Genomic DNA, 11,641 nt, shown 5'->3' with positions numbered 1-11,641 from the left:
GTGGAGTCTTGTTATGTTTTATGCATGGGTCTGTGACTTCTAAGAGGAAAGAGTCTTAGCATAGGAAGAGGCTCTGCAGCTGAGTGTGCAGAGGCCTAGGGTAGAAGTCCGTAGCTGAGTGCGTGGACCCCTGCAGCTGTGTGTGTAGGGTAGTAAGAGTTTGTATTGGAAATATGGATTATCAATAAAGATAAGTATTTTGGAATTATCTGTGTATGCATTATTTTACTTCTGTTATGAATGTGCGATTATGTTATGTTGAATATTGGGGTTATGAATTAATGCTATATTGATGCGCGAATCCATGTATTTTACTTTTTCATATGAATGCAAGTAAGAATATCTATTTACGAAAAGATAATCGTAATGCATGTTAAAGTTAACCAATACTTAAGTGAATCTAAGTAAGTACAGAAGTAAGAGTAATTATGGAGGCGGGTAAGTGCTGATCTATCTAGTTAGGGTCTACGAAGAACGATTCGAGACATTCACAGGGGGCTTTAGGGACGAATAAGAGACGTACTTTGATAATCCCTAAAGGGCTTATCAATCTGCATGAAGAAAGGTTAGGGAAAATAACCGACATCACAACCATATCAGGGTGCGGAAACTTGGTTCCTACATCCCCCCATACTGCTTCAGGTGAGACTTCAGTTTGCGCTCCATGGAATGATGCTGAAAGGGCCAGTAGTGTAGGTATTTTCTTGGCTGATTAATGCTGAACCTAGGTCAGGGCCCATCAAGCCAACAAATGGTTCCGTTGCCGGGATCGGGATCTGCATAATGAGATGTGTGATGTCGCATCATTGTAATCCAACTAAGAAGGAGATTGAAGAATAGTTGGATAGAAAGATCCATGAATTCACGGCGCAAGAAAATATAAATCCGTGATTGACGAAAGAATGGTGGTTGGATAGATATCTGTACACATATATACACAAAATCTTCTTATGTTCCTTCCTGGTTGAATTATACGAGTGGATCAAGAAGTTGGTAGATGACCAAGGGTGGTGGAAGCTTGACAGTCTGATTTTCCAGACCCTGGAGTTAGTGTGGAAATTGGAAGCCTCTGAAGATAAGATTGCGCATGTTGTTGATCATTGGCTCAACCGTATCATAGGAGGGTTTGTGAAAGAGTTTGCGGTCGATACTTTGGTCAGTTACAATGAAGTAGAGTGCCGCTTATTCAAAGGGCGGTGAGGTAAGTATCTGAAATCGTTAAATAATTGGACTAAGATGCTCTTATGTGAAAAGAGGATTATGTAGTTACCTTGATCTTTGGGGCTACGCAAAGTGGAAGGAATTTCAAGGACGGAGGAAGAAAAGGCCCTGAATATAGCCTGCTGATTGAACCTCCTCTGAGTGACGACGAGGGAGCAGCACAAGCTTCTCTGCTAAGCACTATTCAGTTGATAAGACAAGGATTCCTGCGAATACCTACACCGCCTCCATCCTTACCTCCATCACTTACCCCCTCACCCACACCACCTCCACCTCCACCACCATTCAACATGGTGAACTGCGTAAAGCTACTTGTGTTCAAGGGCATGAGAAATGAAGATCCAGACCAGTTTTGGTTCGCCGTGAAGGCTGTATGGGAAGCTCAAGGTATCATGGATGATCAAATGAAGAAAGCAATGTTAGTTAGTGCTTTACAGGACCATGCACTAACTTGGTACATTAAGTACTGCGTTGATAATTCGACGTCCGCGTTGGCAGATATCCAGACTGCACTGAATAATGAATTTAGTAGACCTAAGTCTGAGGTGCAATCAATTGTGGGATTCAAAGAGATCATGATGAAGCATGGTGAGACGCCCTGGGATTTGGATAAAATATTGAAGTGTACAATCCATGAAGCCAACATGAATTTGACTGATAGGCAGCACCGCGAATGGTTTGTGGCCTCTCTCTTGCCTAATTTAAGGGTTGTGCTATCACAAAAGAAGATGGGGACCTAGGTGGAAGCTCTGGAAATCGAGATGAGATTACACAATACACCAATGCAGGATGCTAATTTGGGGGTTCAATAGATTCATGCGCAGTTGGAGAACCTTTACCTCTAAATGCAAAGTATGAAGAAAGACAAAACAACTTGGCTAGAGGCGCGCGAAGAAGTGTGGCTAAAGTGCAAAATCCAGGGGCATGACAAAGATCACTGTCCTGTTTTCGCAAATTATGTTGCATCAGGGGGACCAATGCCTCTGAGGTTGGAAGCTGCAGCAGGGCTAAGTGCAGGGCCTACGCTATGGTGTGATATCTGTCAGGTAGCTAGGAAGCATACAACAGACAATTTCAATTTGCTGCAGAAATTCGTACAGACACCACAACAAATCTTTTGCAACTTCTGTTAATCTATGGGTCATGATGAGCACAATTTCCAGAGTTATGAATTAATGATGGACATGACACCCGCATACACGGTGCAGGAAGAAATGCGGCCTCAGGACCAAGGCATTGGAGGAGTGCAAGGTCAGTATCAAGGGTGCAGACGAGGCCGCGGTGGAGGAGGACCTGGTAGAGGTCGAGGGTAGGTTATTTGTTCCAATTGTGGAGGACCAAGACACTACATGCGAGACTGCCCGAATTTGATGCGGCTATCATGCCACTATTGCACTTAGTTTGACCATGCAATGGAGGATTGCCCTATATTGTTAGCTAAGATACACGAGAAGGGGGCGCAACCTCAGCAACTGACTTAGAACCTACAGATGAGCGAGGAAGACCCTAAGGTAAATATTGTGCTGCGAAGTGGAGCGACGACTGGTGAGGATAAGGGGAAGCAACCTGAAGAAGGCAAGTGGGTCCACAAAGCACTAGAAAAGGAGATCGGTTTCGATCTAGAATGGGAAAAATAAACATTTATGGAAGTGAAGAAAAGTTTTGTTGAGGCCTCTACCTCATGAAGTCAAGAGAAGCCAGCTGAAGAAATGGACCCTTCCATGATTACCACATTCTTGGAGACCTACATGAAACTGCTCCGCAATAGAAAGGCTGTAAGGGACCATAGGAGCTGATCAATAGGTGTGTTGGCAAGGAAAATGCTACTGACGGACCGTGCGTAGTTAGAAAGCTTGGTAAGCATAAAGGCAAGAGCCGGGCATGAGATGAGACTCACAGAACAGATAGGAGAATACGAAATGGACCAAGTTATCTTGGACCTAGGGTCTGACGTGAACGTTTTTCCGAAACAAACATGGGAGAGAATGGTGAGACCTGCGCTACAGTGGTCTCCGATTCAATGAAGGATGGAAAATCATCAGAAAATAATCCTAATGGGGAGGTTGCAGGGGGTAACAGTTGATATCGAGGGCATGAGTGCACTAGATGATTTTGAAGTGATAAAGATTGTGGATGACAACAATCCCTACCCCGTGCTCGGGATCGATTGGGCCATTGACATGAGTGGGGTAATCAATATGAAGAAGCAAAAGATGATATTTGAGAAGAAATTGGTTCGCGTAGTGGTGCCACTGGACCTTGCCGAAGGTCCGCGCTATATTGAACCAGTTCGCAATTATGAAAGTGATGACGATTTGGACCAGATTTACAAAATTATGGCGCGGGATCAGGATTGGGTAAATTCGATAGCAAACAGACATATTGCGTGGGACCGCGAGAGCTCCTACACATCAGATTCAGATGAAGAACTAGAGCACTGGAAGAATCGACTGCATGAAGTATCTACATTGCGCTGTAATATGATGACCAAGTCGTTGCACTGTGTATCATTAGAGGTAAGAAATCTGCCTTACTATGATGGGTTAACTGATGTTGATCACTTTTTGGATGCATTTGAAAGGGAAGTACCAGAGAAGCATCGCTTCCAGGCATTGGATTGGGCGCTGCATGCTATGCCCGCAAGATGGTGGGGTACGCACAAGGATAGCTTTGATGATTGGCATGAATATAGAAGGATGATGAGGGTACGCTTTGGTCATCCAAAGGTGCGATTAATAGAAAAGTATGATGGGAGAAATGATCTGCACAACCACTTGGCCAAATGGATTGAAGTATACAGAGCGAAGCCTCAATCGGAGTGGGTCCATCTGTTTTGTCATACCTTGGATGTTATACCAATGAATTGGTACTTGGAGATAGAACTCTGCCATGGCACCAAAGAATGGGATATTTTGCACCAAGGATTTTTGATGACGTTCAATTTTGAGGATGGATTTGAATCTATTGATGAAGCATTGCATGAGGTTAAGGTAGCAATCTTCAGGATACCACAGGATCCTCTAGATTTGATTCAACCTGATTGGACTACCCAGCTAAGCCATGCGCTGGAGTGTTACAATGTAACAGGGGAAGAAGAAGACGAAGACCTGAGGAAGGTTAATATTCCAGAGACTGAAGGTCACTATGAAGTTTAAGGACAGAAAGTATAGAACCCAGACATAAATGAGCCACTCAAAACTAGATAGGTGAACATTGGCACGGAGGTAGAGCCAAAGTTTGTAAAGATTGGGGATTGTTGGGACGACACGACAGTAGATAAGGTCGCCGAACTACTCCGCGAATATCAAGATCTGTTCCCCATGAAGTTTTCAAACCTGAAAGGGATAATAGGAGACCTGCGTGTCATGAAGATCACCCTAAAACCAGATGTGAAACTTGTGAAGCAAAGACCTTGTCGCCTCAATCCGAAGTACAAAGAAAGTGTCCGCTTAGAGTTAGACAAGATGCTTGTGGCAGGTATTATTGAACCGGTGGAAGAACCTGATTGGGTGATCCAAATAGTGGTTTAGGAAAAGAAGCAGAAGGAAGAAATAAGGATATGCATAGATCTAAGGGAGTTGAATGATGCCTGCGTACATGATCCCTTCCCAACTCCATTCACCGATGAGGTCCTGGATAATGTTGGCAGCCAAGAAGCATATTCATTCACTGATAGGTTCTCTGGGTACCATCAGATCAAGATCACACTGGATGATAGAAGTAAGATGACCTTTGCGACTGAATGGGGATGCTTCCAGTATACGGTGATGCCTTTTGTGCTAAAGAATGCACCGACGATTTTTTCGCACGTAATCATCACGATGTTCAAGGATTTCATTCATAAATTTCTGGAAATATACTTTGATGATTGGACAGTGTTTTCACTGGCAAAGCGCCATGTGGCAAGACTACGCTTGATGCTAGATACATGTAGAAGGTACCAGATCATGCTCAATCTAGAGAAATGTTTGTTTTGTGTCCCTTTTGGGATCTTGCTGGGCCATGTGGTACGCAGACATGGATTGATGGTAGACCCAACAAAGATTGCGGTCATAATCAATTTGGAGGCGCCAAGAAATGTGAAACAACTGCCCGCAACACTGGGACATACGGGAGACTATAGGAAATTCATCAAGAGCTATGCCTAGATCACCACGCCAATGGAAAAACTACTAAAGAAGGATGTTACATTTTGTTGGAATGAAGAATGCCAGAAGAGCCAAGATGTGTTAAAGGAGAAAATGGTCACCACGCTGATCCTAGTCTTCCTGGATTGGAAGAAGGAATTTCATGTGCATGTGGATGCGTCATGTATTGCGCTAGGAGAAGTACTGACATAGGCCAGTGAAGGTGACTTGGATCATCCTATAGCATTCGCAAGTAGGAAGCTTTCGAAAGCTGAGAATTTTTTTTCCACGACAGAGCGCGAAGGATTAACTATGGTGTACGTACTCTACAAGTTTACGCATTATTTGTTGGGTGGACATTTTAAGATGTATACAAACAATTCTACATTGAAATACCTGGTCAATAAGCCTGTGTTGGGGGGGAAGATATGCAGGTGGCTGTTGTTTTTCTAGGAATATGATTTTGAAGTCATTGGTAAACCAGGACGATTGAATGCAGGACTTGATCACTTGTTGCACATTGAAACTAGCAAAGAGCCTACTAATCTGGAGGAAGGATTGCCTGATGTGTAGCTCTTTGTAGTGCACATCGCGGACAACCACTTTGTGGATATTTTACACTTCCTGATGACAGGTATGGCTCCAGAAGGATAGACAAGCCAACAAAAGAAGGAGCTGGTGGTGCGTGCGATAGACTTTTCTGTCATTATAGGACACTTGTACAAAATGGGAGCAGATGAAATATTGTGACGTTATGTGCCAAAGTTTGAATGAAACAATATCCTCATTGAGGCTCATGGTAGAGCCACGGGAGGTCACTATGTAGGAAAAGAAACAATGCAGAAGATTCTACATGTTGGGTTGTGGTGGTCAACCTTGCATAAGGATTCAAAAGTGTAATGTAGGGCATGCGACTCATGAAAAAGGACTAGCAGACCCTCGTGCAGGGATGAGTTGCCGCTGAATCCGCAGATATTGTTACATCCCTTCAAGAAGTGGGTGATTGACTTTGTGGGACTGATTCAGCCTCCAGGAAAGAAGACGGGCGCACGGTACATCATCACTGCGACTGAGTACTTAACCAGATGGGCAGAGGTGCAGCCCGTGAAGGACTGTACAAGCATGAAAACAACAAAATTTATCTTTGAGTATGTGCTAACAAGGTTTGGATGTCCAAAAGTTTTAATGAGTGATTGCGGTACACACTTTCTTAATGAGACGATCAGCGCGATGACAGAAGAGTTTCAGGTTTACCATTAGAAGAGCATGCCATATCATCTGCAGGCTAATGGGATCGTGGAAGCGCTTAATAAAATACTGGAGAGCGCACTAACAAAGGTTTACAATGCTCAAAGAAATGACTAGGATGTTTGTGTGCCTGCGGTGATATGGGCTTATAGAACGACTTGTAAGAAGTTGATTGGACAAACGCCGTTCAGACTGGTTTATGGCGTGGAAGTTGTGATGTCGATGGTGTACATTGTACCTAGTTTGCGCATAGCGGAATTCACAGGAATGGCAGATCACGGAGCCCTGGAGGAGAGGCTCGTACAACTAACAGAGCTTGAAGAAGATAGATTTCTAGCTGGATTCCATCAACAAGTTCAAAAGGAGCGCGAAAAGGCATGGCACAATCGGCACATCAAACTGCGCACCTTCAAGGTAAATGATTTAGTTCTATTATATGACAACAAGTTTGATAAATTTCTAGGAAAATTTCGGATGCATTGGCTAGGGCCCTATGTCATCAAGGAGATTACCAATGGTGGAGCAGTTTAGTTGGTAAAGTTGAATGGAGAGCCATTCCCAGGGCGAGTGAATGGCAGCTAATTGAAGCCATACACCAACGATCTGGCTAGATGACTACATGATGGAAGCATAGTCTTAGCGCTCCAGGCAGCTGAAAGGAGGCACGAGACTATAAACTACACTGCTTGGGTTGTGGAGCTGCACGATTGGGGAACTGCGCAAAATGAAGGAATGCCACAGTGTCAACAGAAACGTGCGTGGGGATGCGCTATGCAAGAAGGGACCGCACAGGGTAGCCAGAAAGTGACCGTTATGGTCACTGTTCATGACTTGACAGTGGGAAAACGGCTAAATGGAGCGAGAGGGGGAAGACATTTAATTCGGAATTTAAGGGCAAGATATGTGAAAATATGCTGCCAATCCAGCAATTATGAATGAATTTTGGGGGGAACGGTCGGATTTGAATTCGAAAATGCCTATTAGTTACAGGTGGTTGCCCAGAAAAAACACTTGGCATTTTGAGAATTGAGGTGTTGAGCTCTCAGGCGTGTATGAACCATGAGTACTTTGAAGCTTTCATAGCGAGTTTAGTATTTGAGAAGTTTCCAAAGGAAACATAGGAGTTGTTGTCTAGTATCATGTTGACGCCCACAAAAACTGTGGTCATTGGAGATGCAATGGCAACTGAGGGAACTACCCGAGAAGTAGCAATGGCAGCTGAGGGAGTTGCCCCGGAGGTTGCGATTATCAAAATATCGAAATAAGTGCTTAAATAATTGAGTTCGCCCAGGCTGAGGCCTACACCAACCAAAGGGGGTTCGAAAATAAAGAAATATAAGAAGAAAGCACCACAGATGGTGCGCAGATCACCTAGAAAGCACCCACAGAAGGAAAAGCCCACCGTGTAGGAGAAGGGAAAGCTAATTGACTTGGAGCCGGAAGAGGATGTTGAAGAAATCCATATGGATGAGGAAGACAGTAACATGGGGGTGGAGGACATTGACATTGAGGGGTCCGACCCTATCTCTAAGCTACCCGAGTACATTCCTCCACGCAGAGGCAAGACAAAGGTTCCGAAGGACATTGATGAAAGTAAAGTCATGCTACATACACCCTTGTTTCTGGACAAAATAGTCTTTGAAGGACTGTACCTGGGGCGCATCCCCCATTTAAAATTGGAGGATTGTGATTTGGATGATACATAGCACTTTCCCCACTTAGCGACAGATCAACTCATGCACCGCATCTTCTATATAGACCCTTTTGTGACCACGCTGGAGCCAAGAAAGTGGGTAAAAGGGGTGGATAAGGCTGGTCTGTTAAACATGATGTGGGTATCGCATTACAACCGCACACCCATAACCATGATAGTGATCAAGCAGTTGCTGTGCTTTGTGCACAATGGGTGCCTGTGGCTCAAGGAGCCGATACCGATCATTGACATGATGATCCATAGGATCACTCGGCTGCCAAACGCAGGAGAAAATCTATCCATGGCATTTGGCAGAAATACAGGTGAGCACGACCTCGCCAAAGCAATGAAGGATAAATTTAAGCTCACTAAGAAGCTGTGCAACTACTCCATCACTAGCATAACCAACCCCGCGGTCAAGGTAGCCGCTTAGATCCTGGTAGGAAATATTATGAGGAAGTGTCACATAGATGAAGTGCAACACCAGTAGTGTTATTAGCAGCCCAGTGTGCGGAGGGTGTACAATTCAACTAGGTGCACTACCTTTGCAGCGAATTCCTCGCAAACTGCAGAGAGGTACAAGATCAAAGAAAAACGTTTCACTATGCATGGCTGCTACTATCTATAGTACTGGCCGCATGGGAGTTACCAGAGGATAGTCAGTTTCCTCTGGTAGCGTAGGACCTATCGGAAGTGGTGAAGTTTGTTTCACTCCGGGCTACGAAGGACCCCCAAAGGGTCAAGGACAACAAGGTCTTTTGGATCTTGATGGAGATGAATATCCACATGGCCATCAACTGTAAGCCGCGGTTGTCGCCGAAAGTTTATGATCAGCTGACAGAGTATGTGGAGTTCAAGGTAGATTTCCACCATGTCTCCATGCACGCACGGAAGGGTCCTAAACGAAAGTGGTATGCCCTTCCATACCTGTCCATAGACGATGCGATCGTAGCGGTCCTTGACTGCTGGCCGACAGATTGGTGCACCGCTTCAGACTTGATAGTTGGGTCTAGCAAGTATGTAGTGAAGCAAAAAAAGGAAGAGGCCAGGTTGAATATGGAACGATTGGCTGAGAAAAGGAAGAAGGAGGCTGAGGATAAAACCAAGGCAGAGTGCACTGCCATGAAGCAAATAGGAGGCCAAGAAGAAGAGGAGGAGCATGCCTTTTACAAGAGTCAGAAGTCGCCTTCCTCGGAGATAAGGAGGAAGAACAACAATCAGAGCAAGGAGGAGCGGACCCAGAGACTACTCTATTCCAGATTAAGCGCATTAAGGAACAGGATAAAGTAAGGCTGCAGAAGAATTCCAAGGCCAACAAGACTTCCTTCCACCCAATCACCTTAACTGAAGGTTATTTGAATGACATTGGTGATACAATAAGGGACGCGACCTTGGAACTATTGGAACAGTTCGAGCAACAATAGAAACAAGCCTTGGGCACCATTCAGATAGATCTACGTGAGCTTCATATCTAAGCATCGTAGGTATAGACCAGTATGGGATAGACCAGTGCGACATCAACTAATTTGGTGCCTGGCACCTTAGAAGCAGCTGGGATGGTGCGCACACGAGATCCTTGGGCAATAGCACTGTCGAACGGAGTGCTAACTACAGAAGCAGAAGCTAACAAGGCCACTGTCAATGCCCTCAAGGGGGTTGGACTCAATTTGGCCACGCTTCTAAGTGAAGCCCTTCACACTTTGTAGGATGGCGTGATCGTGGAACTTCGGGCTTGCGAACAGAATGCGCTACACGTTATCAGTGAGTAGAGGGTGAACAACACTCAAATGTCTACACAAAAGAACTCCATTATTGATCTCTTTAAGGCCATCACAAACAAGAATGAGTGCATGACCAAGGTAGTGGCTGAGGCATGCAGGTCTATCCTAGAACTGGAGATTCTCGAAGATGAGCCAGTGGATGTGAGAATTTGGAAGCTTGCTGCCAGAGTGTGCGAAGCGAGAACATAGTTGGTAAAGGTTCAGTTTGAACTAAACCTTAAGATTGCAGAACTTGCATTGAAGGCCCAACCTTCGACTCTGCCAGAAGTCAGAAAGCAGCGTGGGGTAGCTGTTAAGGACACCATTGTAGCAATAGATAGCACAGTAAAGGATTGCACTATTCTCTTCGAGCAATCGCTCAAAATAGTCACTAGCTTACAGGAGGATCCCAATGTGCATAGGCTGCAAATAGAAGCATGAGAGATGTAGTAGTGATATGACAAGGTTAAAGCGACAGTGTACACCATTTCCATTACCCAAAGGCTAGCGAAGTTGTAGGAGGAAAAGGTGCTGAAAGAGCAGGTGGACGCAACATAGCACAGGGAAGCATTATTGAAGGGCCGATTGAAGCCTTGGCTAGACAAAGCATATGTGCTCATGACCACCATTGAAGGAAAACTTGCTAGTTTGCAGGAAATGCAACAGAAGGTACAGGTAGACGGCATAGGGCTGACGAAAGAGCAGCTAGTCGAGAAGATGAAGCAAGTGTCAACACAGTGCATTGCCAATGTCGCAGTGGTACAAGTAGAGAAGGGAGGTCTTCGTGACAAGATCTCCATGCCAGCAGAGTGACTTGAGGGTGAGTCACCAAATTTGTGATGGGGGCCTGTTGGGAACGGATCCCCTGGGGTCAATTTTGGGGTTAAAAGCCCAAGTTTTACAGCTAAAGGCCCAAGTTTTGTGTGAAGAATGTAAAGTCTCTGCATTTTGTGGCCACAGAGCACAAAGATGTAAGCAGTCAAAAAGGGTTTCTGCCCTTAGTCTAGATAGTTTGTGTTAGCTTGATAAGATCCGCCCTTGGTCTACAGACCATGGGATTGTACAAAAAGGCAATCTTAGAAGAGTCTAAGGAAATTCAGTTGAGTGGAGTCTTGTTATGTTTTATGCATGGGTCTGTAAGGGCTAAGAGTGAAGAGTCTTAGTGTAGGAAGAGGATCTGCAGCTGAGTGCGCAGAGGCCTATGGTAGAAGTCTGCAGCTGAGTGCGCGGACCCCTGCAACTGTGTGCGCAAGGTAGTCAGAGTCTGTATTGGAAATCTGGATTATCAATAAAGAGAAGTATTCTAGAATTATCTATGTATGCACTATTTTACTTCTATTATGAATGTGCGATTATGTTATGTTGCATACTGGGGTTATGAATTAATGCTATCTTGATGCGCGAATCCATGTAATTTACTTTGTCATATGAACGCAAGTAAGAATATATGTTTATGTGAAGATAATCGTAATGCATGTTAAAGTTAACCAATACTTAAGTGAATCTGAGTAAGTACAGAAGTAAGAGTAATTATAGAGGTGCGTAAGTGCCTGATCTATCTAGTTAGGGTCCATGAAAAACGATCCGAGACG

This window comes from Pinus tabuliformis, chromosome X, assembly GCF_031772625.1.
Source record: "Pinus tabuliformis cultivar Carrire ecotype Pingquan chromosome X, CPIR1, whole genome shotgun sequence".
NCBI classification, from domain to species: domain Eukaryota; kingdom Viridiplantae; phylum Streptophyta; class Pinopsida; order Pinales; family Pinaceae; genus Pinus; species Pinus tabuliformis.
This window is presented reverse-complemented; position numbering follows the sequence as displayed.